The sequence below is a fragment of the Tauraco erythrolophus genome, chromosome Z (assembly GCF_009769465.1).
Source record: "Tauraco erythrolophus isolate bTauEry1 chromosome Z, bTauEry1.pri, whole genome shotgun sequence".
In the NCBI taxonomy this organism is placed as follows: domain Eukaryota; kingdom Metazoa; phylum Chordata; class Aves; order Musophagiformes; family Musophagidae; genus Tauraco; species Tauraco erythrolophus.
The window spans coordinates 46,350,337-46,375,398 of NC_141496.1; positions in this window are offsets into that span (position 1 = coordinate 46,350,337).

The window sequence follows — 25,062 nt, forward strand, 5'->3', positions numbered from 1 at the left end:
AACTAGAGTTGCGAAATGTTTTTCTTCTTTCCGGAAATATTTTACAACTCTCTAATTTGACTACAGATGCCTGTGCTTTAAAGGACTAATTTTCTTTCTTTGTATACTTGACAGTCTCTATTTAGAGCTACCAGTAGAAAACATAAAAAAATAACAACTGTCTCTGTGCTGGGAAACTGTGTTGCCAACAACCATTATGAATCCATGAAATCATGTGTTTTATGGAACTCAAAAGTACAGATGTGTGTGTGTGTTCATGTGCAGTTGTTGCTTTCTGCTAGAGTGCACCATGAGTAAATAGCTTCACAATCCCACTCTATTCTGGTATAATGCTTCAGATCTGTAAAAAGTATGGAATACTTGTGCAGAACAAGCAGGTGCTTAGTATCAAAATCCCACATCTCCCCTTCTCTCTGCGATTATGTGTTCATTTCTCTGCTTGTCTGTTTGAATCTTGAAGATACTGGACATTTTTACTAAGGTTCATAGTTCCTTTTTTTTTTAATTCTGAATTCATCAACTGGAATGTTACACAGTCATGGATGTTTTCAAGTTCTTCTTACTGTATAGCTATTCCATCTTCATTTAATCTCAAATATTTCTATTACAGAGGTACTTGGTGACTCCTTAAAGATGATAAGGAGCTGAAGAGAATTAATAAAAACAACAGGTTGGAGGAGGTGAATGCTATCAATTGAGTATCAATTCTGTAAAGGCATACTTGAGCCCAGCAATGAGTGCAAACACGTTGTGATGCAGATCTTTGACACCTATTTTTATTTGTGAAAGCAGCAAATAAAGGGAAGGAAAATGGCCAGAAACATAGATTTCATTCAAAGTCAAACTCATCTTAGTCCTCCAGCAGACTGATGAAAGAATGAAATTTAAAATGCACATAGTGGAAACTGACTGCATCAAGATACCGTCCGTCATAAAGCAGGTGGGTGAGAGTTTGAACGTGCAGTGGTGGCAGTCATTATGCAAGTTCACAAAAACCTCATTGATATTTTGTTGAGCAGGAATAAAAGTACAACAGTATATAAGGAATACAGACTATGAAGTAAGAGGCTTCCTGAGCTCATGAGAGGTGGCAGGTGTTGGTTCTGTCCAGTGTACAAACAGGTTTGAGCAGGAGATATGGACTTAAAACACATGCAGTGCAAGTAGAAACCTTCCACTGTTCAGCCTCCTTGTTTGCACAGGAAATTACATTATATGTTACATGTACACTTAAAGAAAATGAAATGCAAATGTAAATGAGGAAAACCAAAACAATCTTCCAACAGACGCTTGTCACAAAACTGAGACCTACTATCTACAATGAGAAAATAATGGGACTTGCCCTTAAATCAAGAGACTTTGTGTTGTCCTCTGTTAAAAATTGTTAGATTAAGAAAGGAGAGTGACTTTAGACCTATCTTTGATTCTTGTAATGTAAGACAGTATTCCTTTTTAGACATTACTGTAAAATTTCCAAATAAAAGGTACACTCAATGTTCTTAATCCACCTCTCTATGAAGTATCAGATACTAATCAATCTTGGAAACAGGTTATGAGAATGAAAGACTGGCTTTTTTTTTTATTGGATGTGATTATGAATTTTTGCTGCTATGTGCAAATTTCAGTGTATCTTTTTTTTCAATTTTTTTTTTTTCACTGTCCAGATAGCAAACTGTGTTCTGAAAAACTAGCCACCCTGATTGTTGTTATAATTTTTGCAAGGAACAGGCTTTTTGAAAGTAAATTCTTTAAAATATGTTAGTAGAAGACAAAAGTTAACGCATTTGAAATTGTACTCCTAAAAGCCTTACACTGACTGATAAAACAATATTTTTTTTTTTATATTTGACTAAGGTAGCCTTAACCTAAAATTTCCTTTAGCTTTTGTGGCTTTTATTCTAATTTCAGCAAACTATCCTTTTAGCCTGCTGATCTGTGCTGGTGGAAGCATAATAGTCTGAAGCTGCTTGTAGAACTCAGGAGAACAAGTGAGAGTAAAATAATCAGGTGTGGGGGATGTCAGATTGCTGAGGTTATGGGAAATCTTTGTCTGCCCCTAGCCCAAGAATCAAAATAATTGGTAAAAGTTAAAGTGAAAATAAGATTGATTGGGATTTTTGTGTTTGCATCCAAGAGAAAGAAACTCAACTTAAATGCATGAGAGAAAAACTTAAGCTGAGGAAGAAAGATTCAAGTAAGATAGCTCAAATTTTTGTCAAATTAAATATTGTTATAAGTGGAAATGATTCAACTGAAAAAAAAAACAAATTATTTGCTAAGTGTTTGATAGTGTGATAAATGTTGACTAGTTGTGGAAAACCTTTGCTTATTTTAAATGAATGTTTTAGCAAGATTCAGTAAGACAGAAACCACAGGAAAGCTATCTTAAACACAGAATGTATCTGTGACTGCAAACATCTAATGTGAATATATCGTCTAATGCTATATTGAATACAAGATGTTATCATGCTGGCAACAAAATGAAATGCAGAGAAGTTCCAGCCCTCACATGGAAGTAGCAGAGTACAGTGAAGAAGGCAGATTTGTTTATTTCTTATAGAAAATTCTCTAATACGTTAACATAACAGTTGTTAACATAACAACTCATATAATCTGAATTTGAAACTTCAGTTGTCTTTCATCAATTTATTCTTAAAATTTTGGAATGCCAATATTTTTAATTGCAGTCAATGTTACAGAGATGCTTTGTGTAACTGATTTACTAGTGCATTCAGATTTGATATTCAAATAACACTCTGCTATCAGGAAGAAAACTTGAAAGCACAGAAAAGGAAACTAAGGTCTTAATCAGACCATTAGAATTTAATAAGGTAGAACTCCACAGAAGTAAGTAAAACTTTCTGTTCTGCTCTATTAAGAGTGCATCAATTGTTCCAGTATCTCCAAGAGAAGCACACTTTAGACGATATCATTATCAGTTAAATGGCCCCCATAAGCCAGAGGACCATCTGCCGTATTATTAAATTCTCTGACGATAGCTCTTCTTGAGTTCTTTATTTTTATCTGTACTCATGGTTATGCTCCAGATTTATGGAGTGTTTTTATTATTTAGCAGGACTGGCTTCTAACTGGCATATGCTCAATTTCTTGAACATTTTAATACAGACACTGCTTATTTTTCTGTAACTCCAAGCATTGTCAGGAGAAAGGTTTCTTATGCTGTGTGAGAGATCTTCTGAGGATTCTCCATGCTACAGAGCTGTGTTTGATTTCGCTCAAGGGATGATTTCTGCAGAAGGGCTTTAAAGGGGTCTTATTTGTTGATGGAAGCTTTTTGTCCTGGAATTGGTCTTAGAATAGCTAAGAAGGGAGTCCCAAGGCTTTATTTTTGTCTTCTTTCTCCCATTAGGAGTATTTTCTCATTTACTCCATCAGCTCCACTTTCAGGTGGTGGAGCAATAAAAGCTACTGGTGAGCAGCTGACAGGCAAAAAGTAGAAGGGGTCATTGTGTGGTTTGGGACAGTCCTGTAGAGCTGCAGGGATGTTAACATTAATTAGCACTCATTTTAATACAAAAGCAAAGGGAAGAATGATAGTATTTCTTCCCAGCAGCCAAGAAAAAAGGAGAAAGAAACACCTTTCCTCACATACTGTTCTTTCTCCCTGCTGGAATATCCAAATAGGATAGAAACGAATTCCACGTCTTTAACAGCAGTTCAATTGTTGGTGGATGTACATAGGTGAAGAAAGGTAAGAGTAATTGAAGGCTATAGTTGCAGGACAGACAGAAGAAGAAGAGATAGAAAGATAGATGTGTGACCATGTCTTAATGTGAAGAAGTGTAATGGGAGACTAACAGTAATGCTCATAATGCAGCATTAGTAAGGGAAAATGTAAGTGAAGGAAAAAAGTGAAAGAAGATTATTATTTTGATGGGAAAGAAGAATTAGCTGAAATTAACTGCGTTTGCTATATAATGTACAAAAGGTGAATTGCAGAAACACAAGGATGATGATACACAATCAATAGCTTTTCATAATTAAAAGTACAGATATGTTTGTCTGAAATGTCTCATAGAGTACCCAAAAGTAAAGCACCATTTCTGTCTTGGATAGAATAGGTTCTTAGCTGTGTTCACGAATGAAAAGTTGTTAATAATTTTCTTGTTTACCTACAGACAGTATATAAAAGATTCTCTCCATCTTCAAGTTCTGCCTCATAATTAGGCTTGAAAGCTTTATCTGATAGTTTTACCTACTTCATTTTCAGATCTGACAGCTACTACCTCCTGCTTAGGTGAATTTGATTTTCTGATTTTTTCAAAGCCTTGCTTCTTGTGTATTTTGCCAAAGCAAACATATTTCCAAAACAGGCAACTAATTTACTACTTTCAAACCTCTATAAATACTAGTGCAGATTTTTCTTATTGATAAACACATAGACTGGTCAGGAATATAAAAATTCATATATCATAGAATCATAAAATACCAGAATGATTTGTAGGAAGGGATCTTTAAAGATCACCTAGTTCCAACTCTTCTAGCATCAGGAGATACACCTTCCACTAGATGAGGTTGATCAAAGCATCATCAAACCTGGCCTTGAACACTTCCCGGGATGGGGCAGCCACAGCTTTTCTGGGCAACCTGGTCTAGTGCTTCATCACTCTCATTGTAAAAAATTTCTTCCTTATATCTAATCTAAATCTCCCCTCTTTCAGTTTAAAGCCATTGCCCCTTGTCTTATCACTACATGCCCTTGTAAAAAGTCATAGAATCATAGAATCATAGAATAGTCTGGTTGGAAGAGACCTTCAAGATCATTAAGTACAACCATTCACCCTGAACTGTGAAGTTTTCTAAACCATCTTGCTCAACACCAAATCCACACGATTTTTAAACATCTCCAGGGATGGGGACTCCACCACCTCCCTGGGCAGCCTGTTCCAATGCTTCACAACACTCTCTGTAAAGAAATTTTTCCTGATATCTAACCTAAATTTCCCCTGGTGCAACTTGAGGCCATTCCCTCTCATTCTGTCATTCATAACGTGGGAGAAGAGACTGACCCCTATCTCCCTACAACTTCCTTTCAGGTAACTGTAGAGAGCGATAAGGTCCCCCCTGAGCCTCCTCTTCTCCAGACTAAACAGTCCCAGCTCCCTCAGCTGCTCCTCGTAGGACAAGTTCTCTAAACCCTTCACTAGTTTCATTGCTCTTCTCTGAACCCGCTCCAACGTCCTTGAAGTGAGGGGCCCAAAACTGGACACAGTACTCCAGGTGTGGCCTGACCAGTGCTGTGTATAGGGGTATAAGTCCCTTTCCAGCTTTCCTGTAGGCCCCCCTAAGTACTGGAAAGCTGCTATAAGTCACCCCGGAGCCTTCTCTTCTCCAGGCTGAACAGCCCCAACTTTCTCAGCCTGTCTTCAGAGGAGAGGTGCTGCAGTCCTCAGATCATTTTTGTGGCCCTCCTCTGGGCTCACTCCAGCAGCTCCATGTCCTTCTTGTGCTGGGGGCTCCAGAGCTGAACACAGTATTCCAGATGGGGTGTCACAAGAGCAGAGTAGAGGTGCAGAATCACCTCCCTCTACCTGCTGCCCACGCTTCTTTGGATACAGTTGGCTTTCTGGGCTGCAAGTGCACATTGCTGGTCCCGTTGAGCTTCTCCTCAACCAATATCCTCAAATTCTTCTCTTCAGGGCTGCTCTCAGTCTATTCTCTGCCCAGCCTGTACTTGTGCTTGGGATTGCCCCGACCCACATGCAGGACCTTGCACTTGGCCTTGTTGAACTTCATGAGGTTCTCACAGGCCCAATTTTCCAGCCTGTCAAGCTCCTTCTGGATGGCATCCCTTCCCTCCAGCATGTCAACCACCCCACTTCATCCCACCCCACCCCACACCACACAGCTTGGTGTCATCAGCAAATTTGCTGAGGGTGCACTGAAACCCACTCTCCATCTTGTCAACAAAGATGTTGAACAACACTTGCCCCGGTATCAACCCCTGAGGAACACCACTCATCACTGGCCTCCACTTGGATATTGAGCCATTGACTGCAACTCTTTGAGTGCAACCATCCAGCCAGTTCCTTATCCACTGAGTGGTCCATCCATTAAATCCATCTCTTTCCAGTTTAGAGACAAGGATGTTGTGCAGGACAATGTCAAATGCTTTGCACAAGTTCAGGCCGATGATGTCAATTGCACTTCTCTTATCCACCAATAATCCTATCAAGAAAGGCCACCAAATAAGTCAGGCATGATTTGCCCTTAGTGAGGCCATGTTGACTGTCACCACTCACCTCTTTTTTTTTTTAATATGCCTTAGCATTGTTTCCAGGAGGATCTACTCCATGATCTTGCCAGGTACAGAGATGAGTCTGACTGGCCTGTTGTTCCCTGGGTCTTCCTTCTTTTTTTCTCTTTTTAAAAATGAGGGATATATTTCCCCCTTTCCAGTTGGTGGGAACTTCACCAGACTGCCACAACTTCTCAAATATGACGGAAGGTCACCAGGTCTCATGAACTTGTGGACCTTCAGGTTCTTTAGATGGTCTCGAACCTGACCTTCTCCTACACTGGGCGATTCTTCATTCTCCCAGTCCGTGCCTTTGCCTGCTGTGACTTGGGCAGTGCGACTGGAGCACTCACCAGTGAAGACTGAGGCAAAAACGTCGTTGAGTACCTCAGCCTTTTCCAAATTCTGGGTAATGTCTCCTGTTTCCTTCCAGAAAGAACCCACAGTCTTCCTAGTCCTCCTTTTATCACTGACATATCTATAGAAGCTTTTTTTGTCGCCGTTGATGTCCCTGGCCAGATTTAATTCTATCAGGACTTTAGCTTTCCTAACCTGATCCCTGGCTGCTTGGATGATTTCTCTCTATTCTTCCCAGGCTACCTGTCCTTGCTTCCACCCTCTGTAGGCTTCCATTATGTGTTTGAATTTGCCCAGGAGCTCCTTGTTCATCCATGCAGGCCTCCTGGTGTTTCTGCCTGACTTCCCGTTTATTGGGATGCACCGCTCCTGAGCTTGGAGGAGGTGATCGTTAAATATTAATCAGCTTCCTTGATCCTCTCTGCTCTTCTCCCATCGTAATCTACCAAGCAGATCCCCGAAGAGACCAAAGTCTGCTCTCCTGAAATCCAGGGTAGTGACCTTGCTGTGTGCCCTCCTTGCTGCCCTAAGGATCTTGAACTCCACCATTTCATGATCACTGCAGCCAAGGCTGCTCTTGAGATTCGCATTCCCCACCAGCTCCTCCTTGTTGGTTAGAACAAGGTCCAGCATAACACCTGCCCTCATTGTTTCTTGTATCACTCGTAAAAGGAAGTTATCATCAACACATTCCAGAAACCTCCTGGATTGCTTATGCTCTGCGTGTTGACTCACCAACAGATGGTGTGACTGAGGTCTCCAATGAGGACCAGGGCTCATGAATGTGAAGCTGCTCCTGTCTTTCTATAGAGGTCCTCATCTGCTTAGTCTGCCTGGTCAGGTGGCTTGTAACAGATCCCCACTATAATGTCACCTGTCTCTGCCCACCCTTTCGACCTGACCCATAAACTGTCAGCTGGCTCCTCATCCATCCCCAGACAGACCTCAGTGCACTCCAGCTAGTCATTGACATAGAAGGTTACCTCTTCCTTGTCTCCTCTGCCTATCCTCCCTAAGGAGCCTGTATCCTGTATTCCAGCTTTTGTGTAAGATGGAACATTCAATTCCAGTTGGTTGACTAAACTATGGTATTGGGAAAATGTGGAGGTGTGCAGACTTTGGTGCTGAGGTACTCAGTCAGCCAGAAGAATTTTCTATGAATATGTTTAAGATTGATCTAAATGCACACAGCTTTATATGAGCCTTTTAAAAGTAGAATTTGGATTAAATGTCATGTGAAGGAGAACTGGAAAAAGGAATAAAAAGCAATATCTAATTTGCAAAATCTTTGAGTTATAAAGGATACTAGAGTTCTTGAAAAGAATGAGGCAGAGGAAGAGAATCAACTTGTGAAGAAAATAATTAGTCATGGATTATAAAATAAGTTTATTTATCCTTTATAAAATAGGTCCTTTTATAATATCTTACTCATCTACTGAATATTTGAATGCTGATAGGTTTATTTTCCTGCTGCTGCACTGCACATAGATGGATGGCTCTTGTGTTCACACATCGTAAGTCCCTGTATTAGTAATATCTTAAGTTGGATTGTTTAAAAAAATGGGAATCTTCTTTCCTGTTAAACTGCTGGTAATGGATAGAATAGTGATTTCAGTCAGTTAATTTTTCTGCTTTCGTGTTCACAGAGTCTACTCATTCTTTTGAGTGTGTCTGTCTCAGATTATGTAGAGATATTTATTGAGAATAGGGCCAGAAGTCAGTCAGGGGTCAGACAGTGCAGTATCTACTCATTTTCACTGATTTCTAGGAAGCTGAAACTTTGTTTAGGAGCACCATAGGAGTATGTTATAAACCCAAGGTTTTTTAGATAAATCAGTATTCAAAATAAGACCTCTCCTTTTCAGGGTGTTTATTTTTTAATTTGCCATTTTCAAAGAGTTGTTTTATAATACAGAGGTAGAAATATGATGAAGTTACCAAAAGAACAGAGTGTTGTTTTTCCCTGCTCGCAGACAAACCCAAGCAATTTCATCTACACTGACAGCACTGTGGCAATCCATGCGGCTTATTTGCCGGGGTGGAAACTTTCCTTTTTTTCATACGTTACCTGTGGAAAGACAGCAGATGCTAATTTTGTCTTTACTGCACCTTACTGATGAAGCATACCTACTTCTCAGAAGCAGAGATGGAATTGCTCATTGTTTATGATGACAGTTGTCTTTCAAAGAAGCACGGAACAAAGCATCTGAGGAATGCATGTGTCCTGCCAGGAACACAGTAGGAAAAGTATGTTCCATTTGTAGTAATGTACTGACAGCACAGTAGGAATAGCTGAAATTAACTGTGCATTTTGTAGTTTTCGTACTGATCTGGATCACTGAAAAAAGAAAGATGCTGCATGGCTATTAACTGATCATTTATCAATATTTTTGCCCTAAAAAGGAACTGCAGTATTTAAAACCGTAAAAGGTCATACATGTTTCCAAAATAATTTACTGTACATTTTATAAAAACAAAACAAAACAAACAAAGCTAAAAACAAACAAAAAAAGAAAAAAAATATGCAGGTGAGGGGAGAAATTAATCAGTGATTTGCAAGTTTTAGTTTGCCTTTATTGCAGCCCAGCCAGAAGCTGAACTAATGGGCTGGCAGTGGAACTATGGTGAGCAACCAAGTCCTGAGGAGTGGGGCAAAAGAAGAGGAGTGTTCATAGGTCACAATGGGCCTCAATATGTATTTAAAAACTAAAAGTTCTACCAGGAAATTTTATGCTGATAAACCACAGGATGGATGTCATGGGTGCATCCACTTGTGTTTGCAAAAAAAATGAACTAAAGAACTCGAAGTTCTAAAGAAACATCAGTCCTACTACAATGTATTAACCCGTCCGACAACAAAGCGTCACACAGCTGCTCACTCACTCTTCACCATCCCCAGGGAATGGTGAAGAGATTTAAAGAGGAAAAGGCAAGGAGACCCATGGGTTGAGAAAAGAACGATTTAATAATAATAAAATCAAAAGTAATAATGATTTTATTATTAAATAATAAAATATATGTAATGATAATAATGTACAGAAACAAGTGATGCACAGTGTAATTACTCACCACCCAGTGACAAACACCTGTTCCATCCCGGCAAATGATCCTGGAATAGCTAAGTCCCGACACCGCAATCCCGGATGAATGAGAGGCCTGAAAAATTAACAAGCGAGAGAGAGAGCACTCTGAGAGACTGAGAGAGAGCCCTCCCAAGAGAGTTCCCTGAAGAGCAAGAGCTTGTCCTTCCTGCCAACTCTCATCTATATACTGGGCATGATATGGAATACTTCATTAGCCAATTTAGCCCTCAATCCTAAATCTAAATTCAAATCATAACGACTGTTATGGATCCTTGGTCCCAGCCATGCCCCCCACCCTGACAAAAACACGGGAAACTGAAAAGTCCTTGAGATCTCAGTACCAACCATAAACACCAGTGCACTGTCAACATTCTTCTCACAATGAGTCCCAGACTAAAACCAAACCACAGAGCTCCTCCAGAGAAAAACTAACTCTGTCCCAGTTAAAACCAGGGCACCTACATCTCAGAATACTTTTGTAGAAATTTCTGCTTCCCACTTGTGTTTCATTTTCTGTGTTTCCTTAAACACAGAAGGTAGTAAAAAAGTCAGGTCTGATGATACTTCTTGTCCATTTAGACTTGATGTTTTCAGTGGTTTGCAACCTGTTTCTGAAAAGTGTTCTTTTCCGCATTCTGTATCAGTTGCTGGTTGAGTTCATACAACATTTACTGTCGTCTTTGATGTGAAGCTATAAAACTTTCCAAACCTTGTCTTTTCTTTCAAGCTCTACAATTTGTAGGCTGATACACCAGCAAACTATTGTAATAGGAAATCACATCCTTCTAACTTTTGATGTTAAAAGTAGAGAGTTCACTTGTCCAGTCTCTAAAATAAAGATTGTCTATTAATTTATGAAATGGCTTAGGGATGAGAATTAATGGTGTCTGCAGCTCATGAAAGATATTAAAGAGTCAAGTCCATGGTGGTTAGCAGGTAGTACTTCAGATGAATTATTTCAGAGGAAGATAGAATGTTTAAAACTATTGCATTCCTATATAATTTTAAGAATAGAAACAGAGTTAGATCTAGGAATGATGATATTTAAAATGACACTGTACACTAGTTCCAGGGTTGTTTTAGTTGGCTCAGAGATAGAATATGAAAGATATTGTGTCCGCATTTAAAGCAGTGCTTTAAGGTAGAAATCATTTCCAAGATAAAAATAGTTTAACAACACTGAAATATAAGTAATTCTGTGGAAGAAAAGGATAAACCTGATGTTTAAATTTGGCAGCAAGTGTTAAAGAAGTATGACAAGCTATTGGCACATGTGAAGAAAGTAAACATTGCACAAAGGAGGGTGAGACAGTTTCGCATGCCTGAAGAACTTTTTAGTGGGATTCACAGCAGATAACACACATTGACTGTAGCTATGAAGGTTCATTTTGGAGGAAAAATAAAGAAGAGACAGATGAGAAATGGAAAAATCTCTGCAACAGTCAGCTGAGAAAAACAGCAATAGATGTGCCAGATGTCCTCTAACTGTCCTTGTCCAGACAGGTTTCTCCAGTGCAGTAAGAGGTGCTACTGCTGCTGGTGACAATTTTTGCCATGCTTTTCAGCTACTACGGAATACTTTTCCTTAGGACCTGCTCAAACTTCCTGTTGTTTGTTTCTGCTTTTGATGTTTTTAGCACTGGTTAGAACATGTTCATTAGATATCAATGTTGCGTATTCATCGCCTGTTCAGTCTCTGTGCACATGAAATATTGTATGGTATCTTTCAAGTATTTCAGTGACTAGCTTGCTTTGTTGTACTCTATATTTGGTTTACTCTAACATACACTCAAATCTGCAAAGCAGGAAATGAGGGGGAAAAAAGGCATTTCTCATGCCAGTGACTATTGCCGCCCATGAGAACCTGTCATAAAAATAATTTTAGGTGCAAGCCCATGAAAGCATTTGCACTGGGAAAACACCATGGGACCACATGGGAAAACTGGCACCGAGGATCTGGAATAACATTGGCACAGCAGCTTGGTGAATGGCTACAGAGCTGTAAACACGACCCTTAGCACATCTGTAGCTAAGGCACTAAGGCACCTCTGGTTATAGCTGTATAATCTTTGAGGAATGGCAGATTACTATTTGGAAATGAGCTGTTAAATTTCAGTCATCTTGTTTATGGAAAGTCATGTATAAACTACAGTACAACATTAATCTAGAAAGCTGATAAACGAAATGAAGAAAAACAAAAGACAGAAATGAAGACTTATCAGCCTGGAAAAGAGATGAATCCTCAGAACAGAAATATTGAAGTAAACCTCTATAGCTACTGAATTGCCAGATTCTTGTATATACCCATATTGATTCCATTTTTACCTTTTTTGTCAGATAAGACTAAAGAAAAAAGTGCCAGATGTTGGACCCAAAGGCGTTTAAAACAATCAAGTGTAATAAAGTCATTGGTACTTGTATGGCAGAGAAACTGTTTGACACTAGAAGGTGGAAAGGAAAGAAACAAAAGGTGGACTTGTAAGAAAAAGATAAAATAGGGAAAGGTAAGATTGTATTTCAAGTATAACAGTGAAATCTGCAAGTGCAATTAAGATTAAAAGGAAGATTGTACATTTCACACTTTAAACTATGCTTTCCAGGGACCTACTCATATTATTTCTGGAGATTAGTTTCGGTTATTTTGATTTTTAAGAAATTTTAGGACATAAAGTGTCTTCATTTTGGTTTAGAAGTATATTCAATTAATGTTATCAATTGTTTAGAAAGGACAAAAAGGGAGACAAAGTCACATCCTTGTCTTTAGATATGGTAGTTACCTACCCATCTATATGCAGCAGTTACCGTGTGCAAAATGTTACTTGTTGCTTGCACTGATTTCTTTTGTGATGGTGGTCTTTTCACTCATCTCAAGGAGTTTTTCTGTTCCATTGTGGTAGGTCAGTGACTTAATTTCATGTTCATAGAATGAGAAAACAATGTGTTAGTGCTTCACACAATGATTATTTTATAGTAATTCTGAAAATAAAATTAACATATTCTGAAACAATGTGCTCATATGACCCTTTGATAACTGAGGGTCACTGCTTATTTGGCAGGTTGTTCCTTCCATTGGGCTGCATGCCAGTCAAGTGAAGTATACAGTATTTTAAATTTTAGTATGACCAATATGGGACTTTTGGCTTTTGCTTTATGCTATTCCATTTTTGGTTGGATTATAATCATTCAGGCATTTAAATGAACAGTAGTAATTATATTCTAATAAATAGACTTTTTGAATCTCTGGGAGCCTTTAGCAGATTGCAGACCTGAGGTTTATTTCAGGTATTATTTTTCTTTACCAGTTTGCTAGTGATTAAAAAAAAGAATAAATCCCTGTAGGTGTTTATAAGTGGGCCAGAATACATTAAGATGACTAAACTGGAAATGTGTAGAGAAAAATTGTAAGCATATTCCACAGAAGTTGTACACCTTTAGTTGTTTCTTTTTTTGTGTGTTTTGAACTCCAGGCATATCTGTTTATGTTGAATATAAGCCAAGCCTAAAATGTTGGGACAGAAAATACACTTCTGTCAGGAAATCCGTGACAATGGATTATTTTCCCTGTGTATTTGTATTTGTCCCCTCATTAAAATACCTTAAGTTATCTTCATATGATATCTTCTTTTCTTTGGTGTTGCTCTAGTTGGGTTTTCTTTGGTGGCTGTACCTCATGACTTATTTTAAATGTTTTAGGGCATCCATTACACAACAAAATCTTTGTTATTTTTGCATCATTTGATATATGGAAGAGAGAGACATGGTTCTGACTCCATCTTCTGCAGCTCTGGTTAAAAGACAGTCCTCATGGCTTACTGTTAGAACGAGAGCAGGATTAAGAGTTTTTTCCTAAGGACTACAAAGAAACAAGAAGTACAAAGTGGCTATAGTTTCTCTTCACTTCCTTGCTGCACACAGTGGTTGAATGGAAAGGTCTAATTTGCAGATACAAAGCAGTGGCAGTCAAGATAGAATCATAGAATCATAGAATGGCATAGGCTGAAAGGGACCTTAGAGATCATCTAATCCAACCTTCCTGTCATGGGCAGGGACGCCTCTCAACTAGATCAGGCTACTCAAGGCTCCTTCTAACCTGGGCTTGAACACCTCCAGGGAGGGGGCATCCACAACTTCTCTGGGCAATTTATTCCAAAGTCTTACCACCCTCGTACTGAAGAATTTCTTCCTAAAATCTAATCTAAATCTGTTCTCCTTCAACTTAAACCCATTTCCCCTTGTCCTATCAGTGGACACTCTTGTAAAAAGTCCCTCCCTAGCCTTCCTATAAGTTCCCTTCAGGTATTGGAAGGCAGCTATTAGGTCCCCCCAAAGTCTTCTCTTTTCAAGGCTGAACAATCCCAACTCCTGCAACCTGTCCTTGTAGCAAAGGTGCTCCAGCCCCTGGCTCATCTTTGTGGCCCTCCTCTGAACACGCTCCAACAAATCTATGTCTCTCTTATGGTGGGGACACCAGAACTGGACACAGTATTCGAAGAGGTCTCAGAAGAGCAGAATAGAGGGGGAGAATCGCCTCTCTTGACCTACTGACCATGCTTCTCTTGATATACCCCAGGATGCGGTTGGCCGCCTGGGCCGCATGAGCGTACTTCTGGCTCATGTTGAGCTTCTCATCTATAAACACCCCCAAATCCTTCTCTTCAGGGCTACTCTCAACCCACTCTGTGCCCAGTTTGCATTTGTGTCTAAGATTGGCCTGACCCAAGTGAAGGACCTTGCATTTCGACTTGTTGAAGCTCATGCAGTTTTCACTGGCCCAATTCTCGAGCCTATCAAGCCAATTCTCAAGCCAATTCTCTGGATGGCATCTCTTCCCTCAAGTGAGTCCACGGCACCACACAACTTGGTGTCATCAGCAAATTTACTGAGGGTACACTCAATGCCATCATCCATGTCGCTGACAAAGATGTTGAACAGCACTGGACCCAGAACAGACCCCTGAGGGACACTACTTGACACTGGTCTCCATGTAGACATCGCATCATTGACCACAACTCTTTGAGTACGACCAGCCAGCCAGTTCTTTATCCACCGAGTGGTCCATCGGTCAAATCCATGTCTCTCCATTTTAGAGACAAGGATGTCATGTGGGACAGTGTCAAATGCCTTGCACAAGTCCAGGAAAACGACATCCGTTGCTCTACCCACATCAACCAGAGTTGTAGCTTTGTTGTAGAAGGCCACTAAATTAGTCAGGCACGACTTGTCCCTAGTGAAGCCATGTTGGCTGTCACCAACCACTTGGTTATTTTTTATGTGCCTTAGTACAGGAGAATCTGTTCCATGATTTTACCTGGCACAGAGGTAAGGCTGACTGGTCTGTAGTTTCCCGGGTTGTCCTTGGTCCCTTTTTGAAAGATAGGGGTTATGTTTGCCCTTTTCCAATCTGTAGGAACCTCACCAGACTGCCAGGGCCTCTCAAATATGATGGCTAGTGGTCTAGCAACTTCAGCTGCCAGTTCCTTCAGGACCCATGGATGTATCTCACCAGATCCCATGGACTTGTGCACCTTCAGGTTCTCTAGGTGTTCCTGGACCTGATCTACTCCTACCCTGGGTGGTTCTTCACTCTCCCAGACCTAGCCAACATCCTCTGTCATTTGGGTGGTGTGGTTCGAGAGGTTACTGGTGAAGACTGAGGCAAAAAAGTTGCTGAAAATTTCAGCCTTCTCCATGTCCTCAGCAACCAGGTCACCCGTATCCTTCCGGAGAGGCCCCACATTCTCTCTCATTTTCCTTTTTTCTCTCACATACCTATAAAATCCTTTTCTGTTATTTCTAATATTGCTGGCCAGATTTGACTCTGTCAGGGCCTTAGCTTTTCTAACCTGCTCTCTGAGTACACGAGCAACTTCCTTGTACTCATCCCAGGTTACCAGTCCCTGCTTCCATGTTTTGTGTAATCCCTTTTTGTATTTGATTTTAGCCAGGAGTTCTTTGTTTATCCATATATGTCTCCTGGTGTTTTTGCCTGATTTCTTCCTTTTAGGGATGGAATGCCTTTGAACTTGGAGGAGATGATCCTTGAAAGTCAACCAGCAATCTTGGGCTCCCAGTCCCTCCGGGGCTTTCTCCCATGGCACACTACCAAGGAGGTTCCTGAAGCGGCGAAAGTCAGCTCTTCTGAAATGGAGGGTTTCAAGCTTGCTGAGCTTCCCCCTCTTAGCTGCCCTTAGGATCTCAAACTCCACCATCTCATGGTCACTGCAGCCAAGGCTACCCACGAGTTCAACATTACCTACCAGCCCTTTCCTATTGACGAGAATGAGGTCTAACATGACACCTCTCCTCGTTGGTTCCTCTATCACTTGGGTAAGGAAGTTATCATTAATGCATTCTAGGAACCCTCTGGATTGCTTGTTCCCCACTGTGTTGTTTTTCCAACTGATATCCGGGTGGTTAAAATCCCCCATGAGGACCAGGGCTTGTGAACGAGCAGCAGCTCCTATCTGCCTATGTAGGGCCTCATCCCCTCGGTCCTCCTGATTGGGTGGTCTGTCGCACACCCCCACTGTAAAGTCTCCTACCCTTCCTTTCACCCTGGCCCACAGGCACTCGGTTCTATCGTCATCACTTGCCAGGTGGAGCTCCATGCATTCTAGCTGTTCGTTGACATAGAGGGCAACACCCCCTCCTCGTCTCCCCTGCCTGTCCTTCCTGAACAGTTTATACCCCCGTAGTCCAACACACCAATCGCAGAAGTCATTCCACCATGTCTCTATGATGCTGATCAGATCATAGCGCTGCATGCTTACAAGCGTCTCCAGCTCCTCTCGTTTATTGCCCAAGCTGCGGGCATTCATATAGAGACATTTGAGTTGGGTCCCTGATGAGGTATGTGGAGCCCCCTGATGATGCTTAGATGTTTCCACAGTAACCAACCCCTCAACAATCCCTGTGATCTCTCTGCAACCTGGCATGACACCTTGATCCCTTGCTAATTCACAAGACTGCGCGATCTTGCTAGTGCATTCCTCCCCCACAGGCACTGGCATACTGCATTCCGGCTCCCTCCCAGTGATCCTGATTTCACCCCCACCCCCTTTCATACCTAGTTTAGAGCTCTGTCTATGAGCCCTGCCAAGTCCCTTCCCAAAACCCTTCTCCCTCTGTGGGACAGGCTATTACCATGTGCCTTTCTAACAGACCTGGCTTCTTGAAGATCCAGCCGCTGTCAAAAAAACCAAACCCCTGCCGGACACACCAGGCTCAGAGCCAGGTATTAATCTGCTGGTACTTCCTGCCTAATCCCTCATCATTGCCCACAGCTGGAGGGATAGAGGAGAACATGACCTGTGCTCCTGATCCCTTGACCAGGCGCCCCAAGGCTCTGAAGTCTTTCTTCACTGTCCTTGGAGTGGTTCTTACTAATTCCTCGCTGACTACCTGAAACAACAAAAGGGGGTAATAGTCTGAGGGCCGTACTAGGGAAGCCTTCTGATCGTGTTTCACTATTGTGGGACAATGGACTTTGTCTTTTAACTACCTTTTTATCTGGTGGATGTGGAATAAGTGTCTGAAGCAGAGATCATGTCTGCTCAGCATTGTCTCAAAGTCAGTATATTTTCCCTAACTTCTTATAGTTTATTAGTTATACAAGCCTCACATGCATAATTTCCTTATTTTTTTTTCTGTTTTGTGCTTTGATATTGACCTACCATTCCCACCCTTCTGCGAAAATCACACTTTTTCAGTTTCATTCTCAGATGTGACATCACTTTCTGTGATGGCACAAGGAGGACACTTCAAATGTTAGTTGTTCTTAAATAGTAGGCATTGCATTTTGTATACAGCTAATGTTCATCTGCCTGTTGAATATATGTCCACATCTAGCAACAAAACGAAAAAAAGAAAAGCTTTCTCATCTAGTTCTCTCTGTTTGTGAAGTCTTCGTAGCTCATGTAGGTGATTTCAGAATTTCTGTTAATCAAACATGAAATGAGAAAGTTCATAAATCTGAAGAAACTAGATGATAATCATAGAATCATAGAATGGTTAGAGTCGGAAGGGACCTCAAAGATCATCTAGTTCCAACCCCCCTGCCATGGGCAGGGAAACCCTCCATTACACCAGGTGGCCCAAAGCCTCATCCAACCTGGCCTTGAACACTTCCAGGGATGGGGCATCTACAACTTCTCTGGGCAACCTGCTCCAGTACCTCACCACCCTCTGAGTGAAAAATTTCTTCCTTAGATCTAATCGAAATCTCCCCTCTTTCAGTTTGAATCCATTGCCCCTTGTCCTATCACTACATGCCCTTGTAAAGAGTCCCTCTCCAGCTTTTCTGTAGGCCCCCTTTAAGTACTGGAAGTCTGCTATGAGATCACCCTGGAGCCTTCTCTTCTCCAGGCTGAACAGCCCCAACTCTCTCAGCCTGTCTTCATAGGAGAGGTGTTCCAGTTCTTGGATCATCTTTGTGGCCCTCCTATGGACCCGCTCCAGTAGCTCCATGTCCTTCTTGTGTTGGGGACTCCAGAGCTGAATGCAGTATTCCAGGTGGGATCTCACGATAGCAGAGTAGAGGGGCAGAATCACCTCCCTCGACCTGCTGGTGCCATATCAGATACGAACTTGAATTTTATCTGTTTAGACTACTGACGAGACCTGCTGTGAAATGTAAGAAATGCAGGGTGAAACTCATTATATATGAAAAAGTAGCATACTCATAAGGTATGCTTCTGAACAGTATATGCAAGTCTAAGTTGGGAAATAGTTGACTCTACTTTAAGTCATTTTTATCTCTTCTTACATGCTAAGTAGTCTTTTGACCTTTTTCTTTTAGCTAAAGGATTTGTTGCAGTCGTTTATTATAATTCTTAACGGTCAGATTTTTTTCTCCCTCATTTTGCGTTGAAAGTTTCCATGCCCACACTGTTTAAACTTCAGATAAGTAATTTATTTTCTTGCTTACACTGATACCTTTATGTTTGTTAGCTGCACTGCAGTGTGCATCATCCGAAGAATAGATAACTGAAGACTAATGTAACTATTGTCACTGCAGTAAGGTTTCTAAATGAAAATTCAGTGAACAACTAGGGAAGCAAATTCCTCCCATCCTTCCTGAAGCACAGGAAAACAATAGATACAAACTACTGAGTCGGAGTCACTCAGAAGACATATGACCGTCCTTTCAGCCAATCAACCATTACTAGCTATGAGAATACCCCTACTATCAGTGTCATTGCTTCAGAAAGAAAATTAGCATAGAATGTGTGTATAAATAACCTGGATATAAAATGCTAAGGATATTTTTATTTTACTCGGAAATATACAAACCACATCAGTAGAGTTCATAGGACATATGGTTTTCCTGTTCACTTCATGCATTCTCTGGTTCAGAAGAGTAAACAAAAAAGTTTTGAGATGGGTCCTATGAAAAAGCCTTCGAAGAGAGAATTTATAACACTCATTTACTTGTTTATCCTCCAGAGAATGCGTTTGAAAGACATACAAAAGAAAGTTTGGATTTTTCTTATTATCTGTTTTTAAAAAAATTCTTTTTTGTTGTCTCCATGGTATCTCATAGTATTTGACTCTGTAGGCTAATATTTTATGTCTTAAAATACTGAATTAGAAAAAGGCACAGCCGGAATAATCCAACAAAAGCACACATAAGTCATAAGAAAAGACTAACATACAAAAAAAAGAGCACAATGTGAAATAGGAAAATATCAGACTGACTAAATGGGAAGAAACTCATTTACTTGTGAATAGTTAAAGGAAAAGCAAAAACTAATCTTCCACTTTGTGCTACTTGTAGATTTTCCAAAAAAAAAGTGTTTGATTTTGTGTTATAATCACGTATTTTGGTTGGAAAATAGAAAGGAAGACAACTAACAGCAATCTTTCTCTAAGATCAACCTAAAATCGCAAAGACAAATGGAGATAAAATCATATCAGACAGGTTTTTTAGAAAAATTAGAAATAAACCAAAGATAAACCAGAGGAAGATAAAAGAATAATACGATGTTAACAAAAATATCTTGGAATAACTATGTTTGCATACTGTAGTTATCATGAGCTAGTGAAAATGCAATATAAACAATGAAAATGAAAACTCATTCAGGTTTCAACTTATTTTCCAGTCCTTGCTACTGTTTATAAAATATTTCTGCAATGTCTTTACTTTTGCTTCTCCACAGCAAAAGTCATGTTTGACTTGACATTCTTTGATGATTTCTAAAGGGAGCAGGACTAGATTAGTTTAGATTTATTTAGCAAAAAAACCAGCTTGAATTCTGTATAAAGAGATACTTTTGTTCCTCAACACACTGTCAAAATATAATTACTCTCAGCTTGTTCAAATTATTGAAATAGTAGCTTAATGAGTCATCATTCATTCTTTCTACCTTTCTTTGTCTACTGAATCACAAAAGACTTAGGGTAGTCTCTTCAAAATCAAAGCCAAAAGATATTTCTATGTTATCATGTGGGGCTACATGCTAACACGATACATCCTTCTTTGGCTCATCTATTGTGCCCAAATTTCCATGTGTGAGTTACAGTGGTGTTACTGATTTCACTCATGCAGCTGAAGAAATAGCTGTTAATGTTAATATGACTGTATAACAGTAGATTAAGCAGCGGATAACATCTGTGAAGTTGCCAAAGCTTTCAGAAAGTTTAGTTCAGAAATTAAAATTAAATAAAATTAACTTCTGTTCCTAGGTCTATGCATTCATTTTCTACCTTAATCCAACGAAAGACACTCTCTGATACAAAAGCTGCAAATATGTAATACTCCAACTCCATCCTTGTCAGAATATCATATCCAGCACAAAAAGTGCAGAAACACTAGTATAAGAGTTGCTCTGACCAAAGCAATCCTAAACAGACTATTATAAATTATCATTCTTGATTTTCCTGGCAGGGACACCTTCTACTAGACCAGGTTGCTCAAAACCTCATCCAACCTGTCATTGAACACTTCCAGGGACAGGGCAGCCACAACTTCTTTGTGCAACTTGTTCCAGTGCTTCAACACCCTCAGAGTGAAGAATTGCTTCCTTAGATCTAACGAAAATCTACCCTCTTTCAGTTTAAAGCCATTTCCTCTTCAACTATCACTACACACACTTGTAGAACACTAAAATATGATAGTCTTGTTCAGTTTGTTATAAGCATGCGTAGCCATGCTTCCACTGGTTAATTTTTGACAGTGTGGAAATAATTCGGGGGGGGGGGGGGGGGGGCGGAAACACCTACACCTCTCAATGAAGAAAAAATATGACATGCACTTAGAGGCAGAACAATTTATTGAAGTTGATCATGGAGATTAATTATAATCTTGAATGCTTTAGATGAACTGTAGTCTTAGCAGGCAAACGTTAGGACAGAATCTAAATGACTTGCTGTGATGGACCAAAATCAGGTCTTGCAGAGAGTGCCACTACTAAGAGAAAAGAATAAACATTTTTCTGTTGTTTATATAGACTCTGGTCTTCAGAATCAAAATAGAGAAGTGTGGAAGCTTTATTCATTTAATTTGCTCCAGGTTTTTCTTCAAAAATAATATGGTAGTTCCACACTTCCTTTCTGTTCTTATTATACAATCAGAAAGAATTCTTGTTTTACTATCGAGAAGCACTAAAGCTCATTCATAGACATTTGTAGAGTGCATCTGTCTTCTCACAGGAAGTTATAACCTATGGAGTATGATCCAACATTGGTACAGGAGGTTCAGATAACATTACCTCTTATGGAACAATTAACCTTTGAACTACCTTTTCCAAGTTTTGGGTAACTTTGCAAACGTTTGATTTAGATGATGTGCTTCTCTGAAGACAAATTTAGGTGGCAATGTTGGAATCATCAGTCTATTTATCAGGAGACACAGGGTAAAATACTGTTATTTGTCCATTAAAAAACCAAACAAACGAACAAACAAATAAAACAAACAAAACAAACAAACCATGAAAAAATATTTTCTTTTGGAAAGAAATTATTTTCCCTGTCTGGATAGAGTCTTTGAAAGTTGTCATGGATATTGCATTGGCCTGATGGGTAGAGAGTGTTTGGCTTTGGTATCTGTCTTCCATCTGAAAATCCTTTAAAACATTATAATTTTGACGAATTCTGTGCTTTAGGAAAAAACCCCACAGTTTTCCACATGATTCATGAAGACTTTAATTTTAGAGTGTGGTGTTTAACTTTTGAAAGTTTGTCAATTCTGTACATGTTCCAGTCTGGGGCTTTTAGGTTTGAGTAAAACTTTTGTTACATTTTATCTTCTTGCGGCAAAGGACTGGAGCAGTATAAGGTACTGAAACAGAGTCCAGTGAAATTATCTTTCCTCTACTTTCCAGGTTCCTGCTGTCATAGGTACCATAAAGCGTACTAAAATGCAGAAAGGCAAATAACTGATGAGCCCTTTGAAAGAGCTTAGCAGAGCAGATAGTAAGGTGAAGAGCTCAGAGACAAGAAAAGACTGGAATTACAGTGCTGCACTGAGTGAAAGTGAGAACCAGGAGTGGGATGAGAGACGTGGAGAGCTGAGCTGGAGATAGTAACTGACACAACGGATCGGAGGTGACAGAGGAAGAAAGGTGTGCAATTGCTACCTTGTGTCCCCAGGAATCCAAGAAGAGAATCTGTGATTGAGCACCCTGCCAAATAGCTGTTATCCCCATTATGAAGATAAGACTAAATGACTTCCAAATTTGAAAGAAAACAAAAATCATTGGTATGGGTAGGGAGAGAAATTGCAAGTTCTGTCTCCTATATTTACACATTTACATATATTTTCCAATACTTGCCTTGCCTTCATGTCAAAATTTTCATCTGTCATTTCTAAGACCAAACTCAAGTTGTGGTTAAAGGTCCTGAATTTTATTGAGTGGCTGCGGAAAAAAGCCAGGCATTGTGGGTATTAGATTTCAATTTTCATTATCATTGAAAGGCAAGACTCATAAATGCCATTTCAACCTGCAAAGTATATAAGAATATTGTAAAATCAGCATATGACATTCACTGACACTCAGACGAGACCTTCAGAGCTTAATAAATGTCACTCTGAGTTGCATATTGCTGATTCTTTTTGTCTTGAATCTGTGCGCTTGATTATAGGAGTGCATTGTTTGCTTGGCAATCCACAAGACAGATTGAAAGGAACAGCTTAGGTATTGATGAAGAAAGAAATTCCAACTTCAATTGGGTGTATGAAACACAGCATATGGATTGTACTACACAATCTCAAAAGGTCTCTTCTAAGCTCAACTACTCTGTAATTCATTAACATCAAAATCTGTAAAAATCACCTTTCCAACATGTATATATGCATAGGATAACTGTCTACTGTTTAGTCATTTTCAAGTCAGATTCAAGACTAGACTTTTCCACTTTTATAATTAATAAAATAGCTTTCTAACATTTGTGGGAGAGGAAGTTGAAGCTGGGATTAAATAAGACAGACTACTCAGTTGTCAGATGTAGATATATATCAGTTGTCTGCCATGAATAAAGATGTATATTGTTTTTGACTTTCTCTTGTTTTCATTTGTCAGCCCTATTGACTTCTTTTCCTTATTTCATAGTTTCTTCCCAGCAGAATTTGTGTGATATGGACAATAACTGCAGTCTGCCAGCTTATTATAGTGAAACACTGGCTTTGTATAATTATTTCATGGTGTATTTTCTCCTTGGTTCTCACTTTTCAATAGAATAGTTTCAGCATTGATTTAGTCAATGACAGTGGTCACACCCATTGTCAGCGATTGCCAGAAGACGTTTGTATCTATTCAGTCCAGTTTCCCCTTTTGTTATATTAGTAAGCCATTCCAAATATTGTGAAAGAGAATTCTGTGATTTTGTCATTACCGAATTCCCGTATGCTTCAGAACTTGAAATTTTTTGCATTATTTTCATACTGTAGACTTTTTCAGGAAGGCTTGGGTACCTATGTTGTGAGGTACAATCCTCAAAAGGACTTCTTAATTAGGAACTCTACGACCATAACATGCTTAACTGAAAAGATCATTTCATTTTGATGACAGAATATTGGGGGAGAAGTTGGACATTTTTAGCACTCAATGTGAACTTTATCACACAAGAAAGTAATGTGCAATAAAACTGAATAAACTATTCTTATTTCATCCGAAAGAAGCAAGTCCTTGTGTTGCAAAGTGCTATTATACACTCTTTTGTCAGTGTGATCTTTCTGTTTTTCTTGAATTATCTGTTGGCTTTATCACTTACAGTAGAACTGGGACATTGTTTATTTTCCTCTCTTTTTGGTACATAGGACATCAATAATAAACAATTAATACTATTGCATATTCTTTTTAGTGCATGTGGCATTTAACGTTATATATTAGAATTCCAAATACTAATCAAAAGGTGAACTCTGTAAAGGAAATGAAAATGAAAATTTTATGGGGTGTGAGAGAGAGCAAATGCTTACGGCAGACTTCTCAGAAAAATCTCTTTCAAGGGCCTGTCCACAGACTGAAGATTTGCTCTTTTCTGCAATTTACATTCTTAGGGCTATAAATGTTTTATGACCTCCCTCTATGAGCACTCACAGGCACTCACAGCCAGAAGGAGGTAATGCAAAATTGATCTGTGTACTAAAACTGCTGAGCCAAGCAGACATCTTAGAATTACAGTGATTGTGCATTGGTGATTCAGCTAGCCTTCATGGAAATAGTATTTGCAAAAAATCTATCTGTTAAACGTGAGTTTCCAAGACACTCTTTTAGCTTTTGTGTTTTTCAGTACTTTACATCTGAGATATCAAGACTGGGACATTATGGGAAAACTCTTGCTGTTTTGTAATTACGTTTTCCAGTTTCAAATTAGGCTCAAAGCTACACCACTGCTAAGTAGTGAGTTAGATGTAGTGCCATGGTGACATTTTTTTTAATTTTTGTAAACTATTCCACTCCAAGAATCACAGTGGCATTAATGAGACAGAGATTTGTAGTAGCTAAAAACTAAAGTAACAGAGTTGAGCCTCATTATGTTGGTTTTGAACTTGGACTCATTTATTTATATAGAAAAGGATCAAGTGTAATTTCTGGTACATTGAGTATATCTGCTATTATTATGCAGCTGAAAACTGTCCTTAAATTTTTTTAAAAATGTAAAGTTTGAGGGTTTTTCTTATTACTTGCCAGTGAAAACATCACAAAACTTTACAGCATGTCTTGTTTTAGATTAGAAAAGAACCCTGGGAGCACTGGTAAACCCATGATCATTCACTTTTCATCTTTCAAATGCCCAACATTAAGGAACTTACACAACAAACTGGATTTGATGATTATAACATCTTTAGGATCTCCTTGTCTTTAGGAGCAACACTAAAAAAAAAAACCCCTGTAATGCTAAATTAGAATTTTTTATGGTCATAGA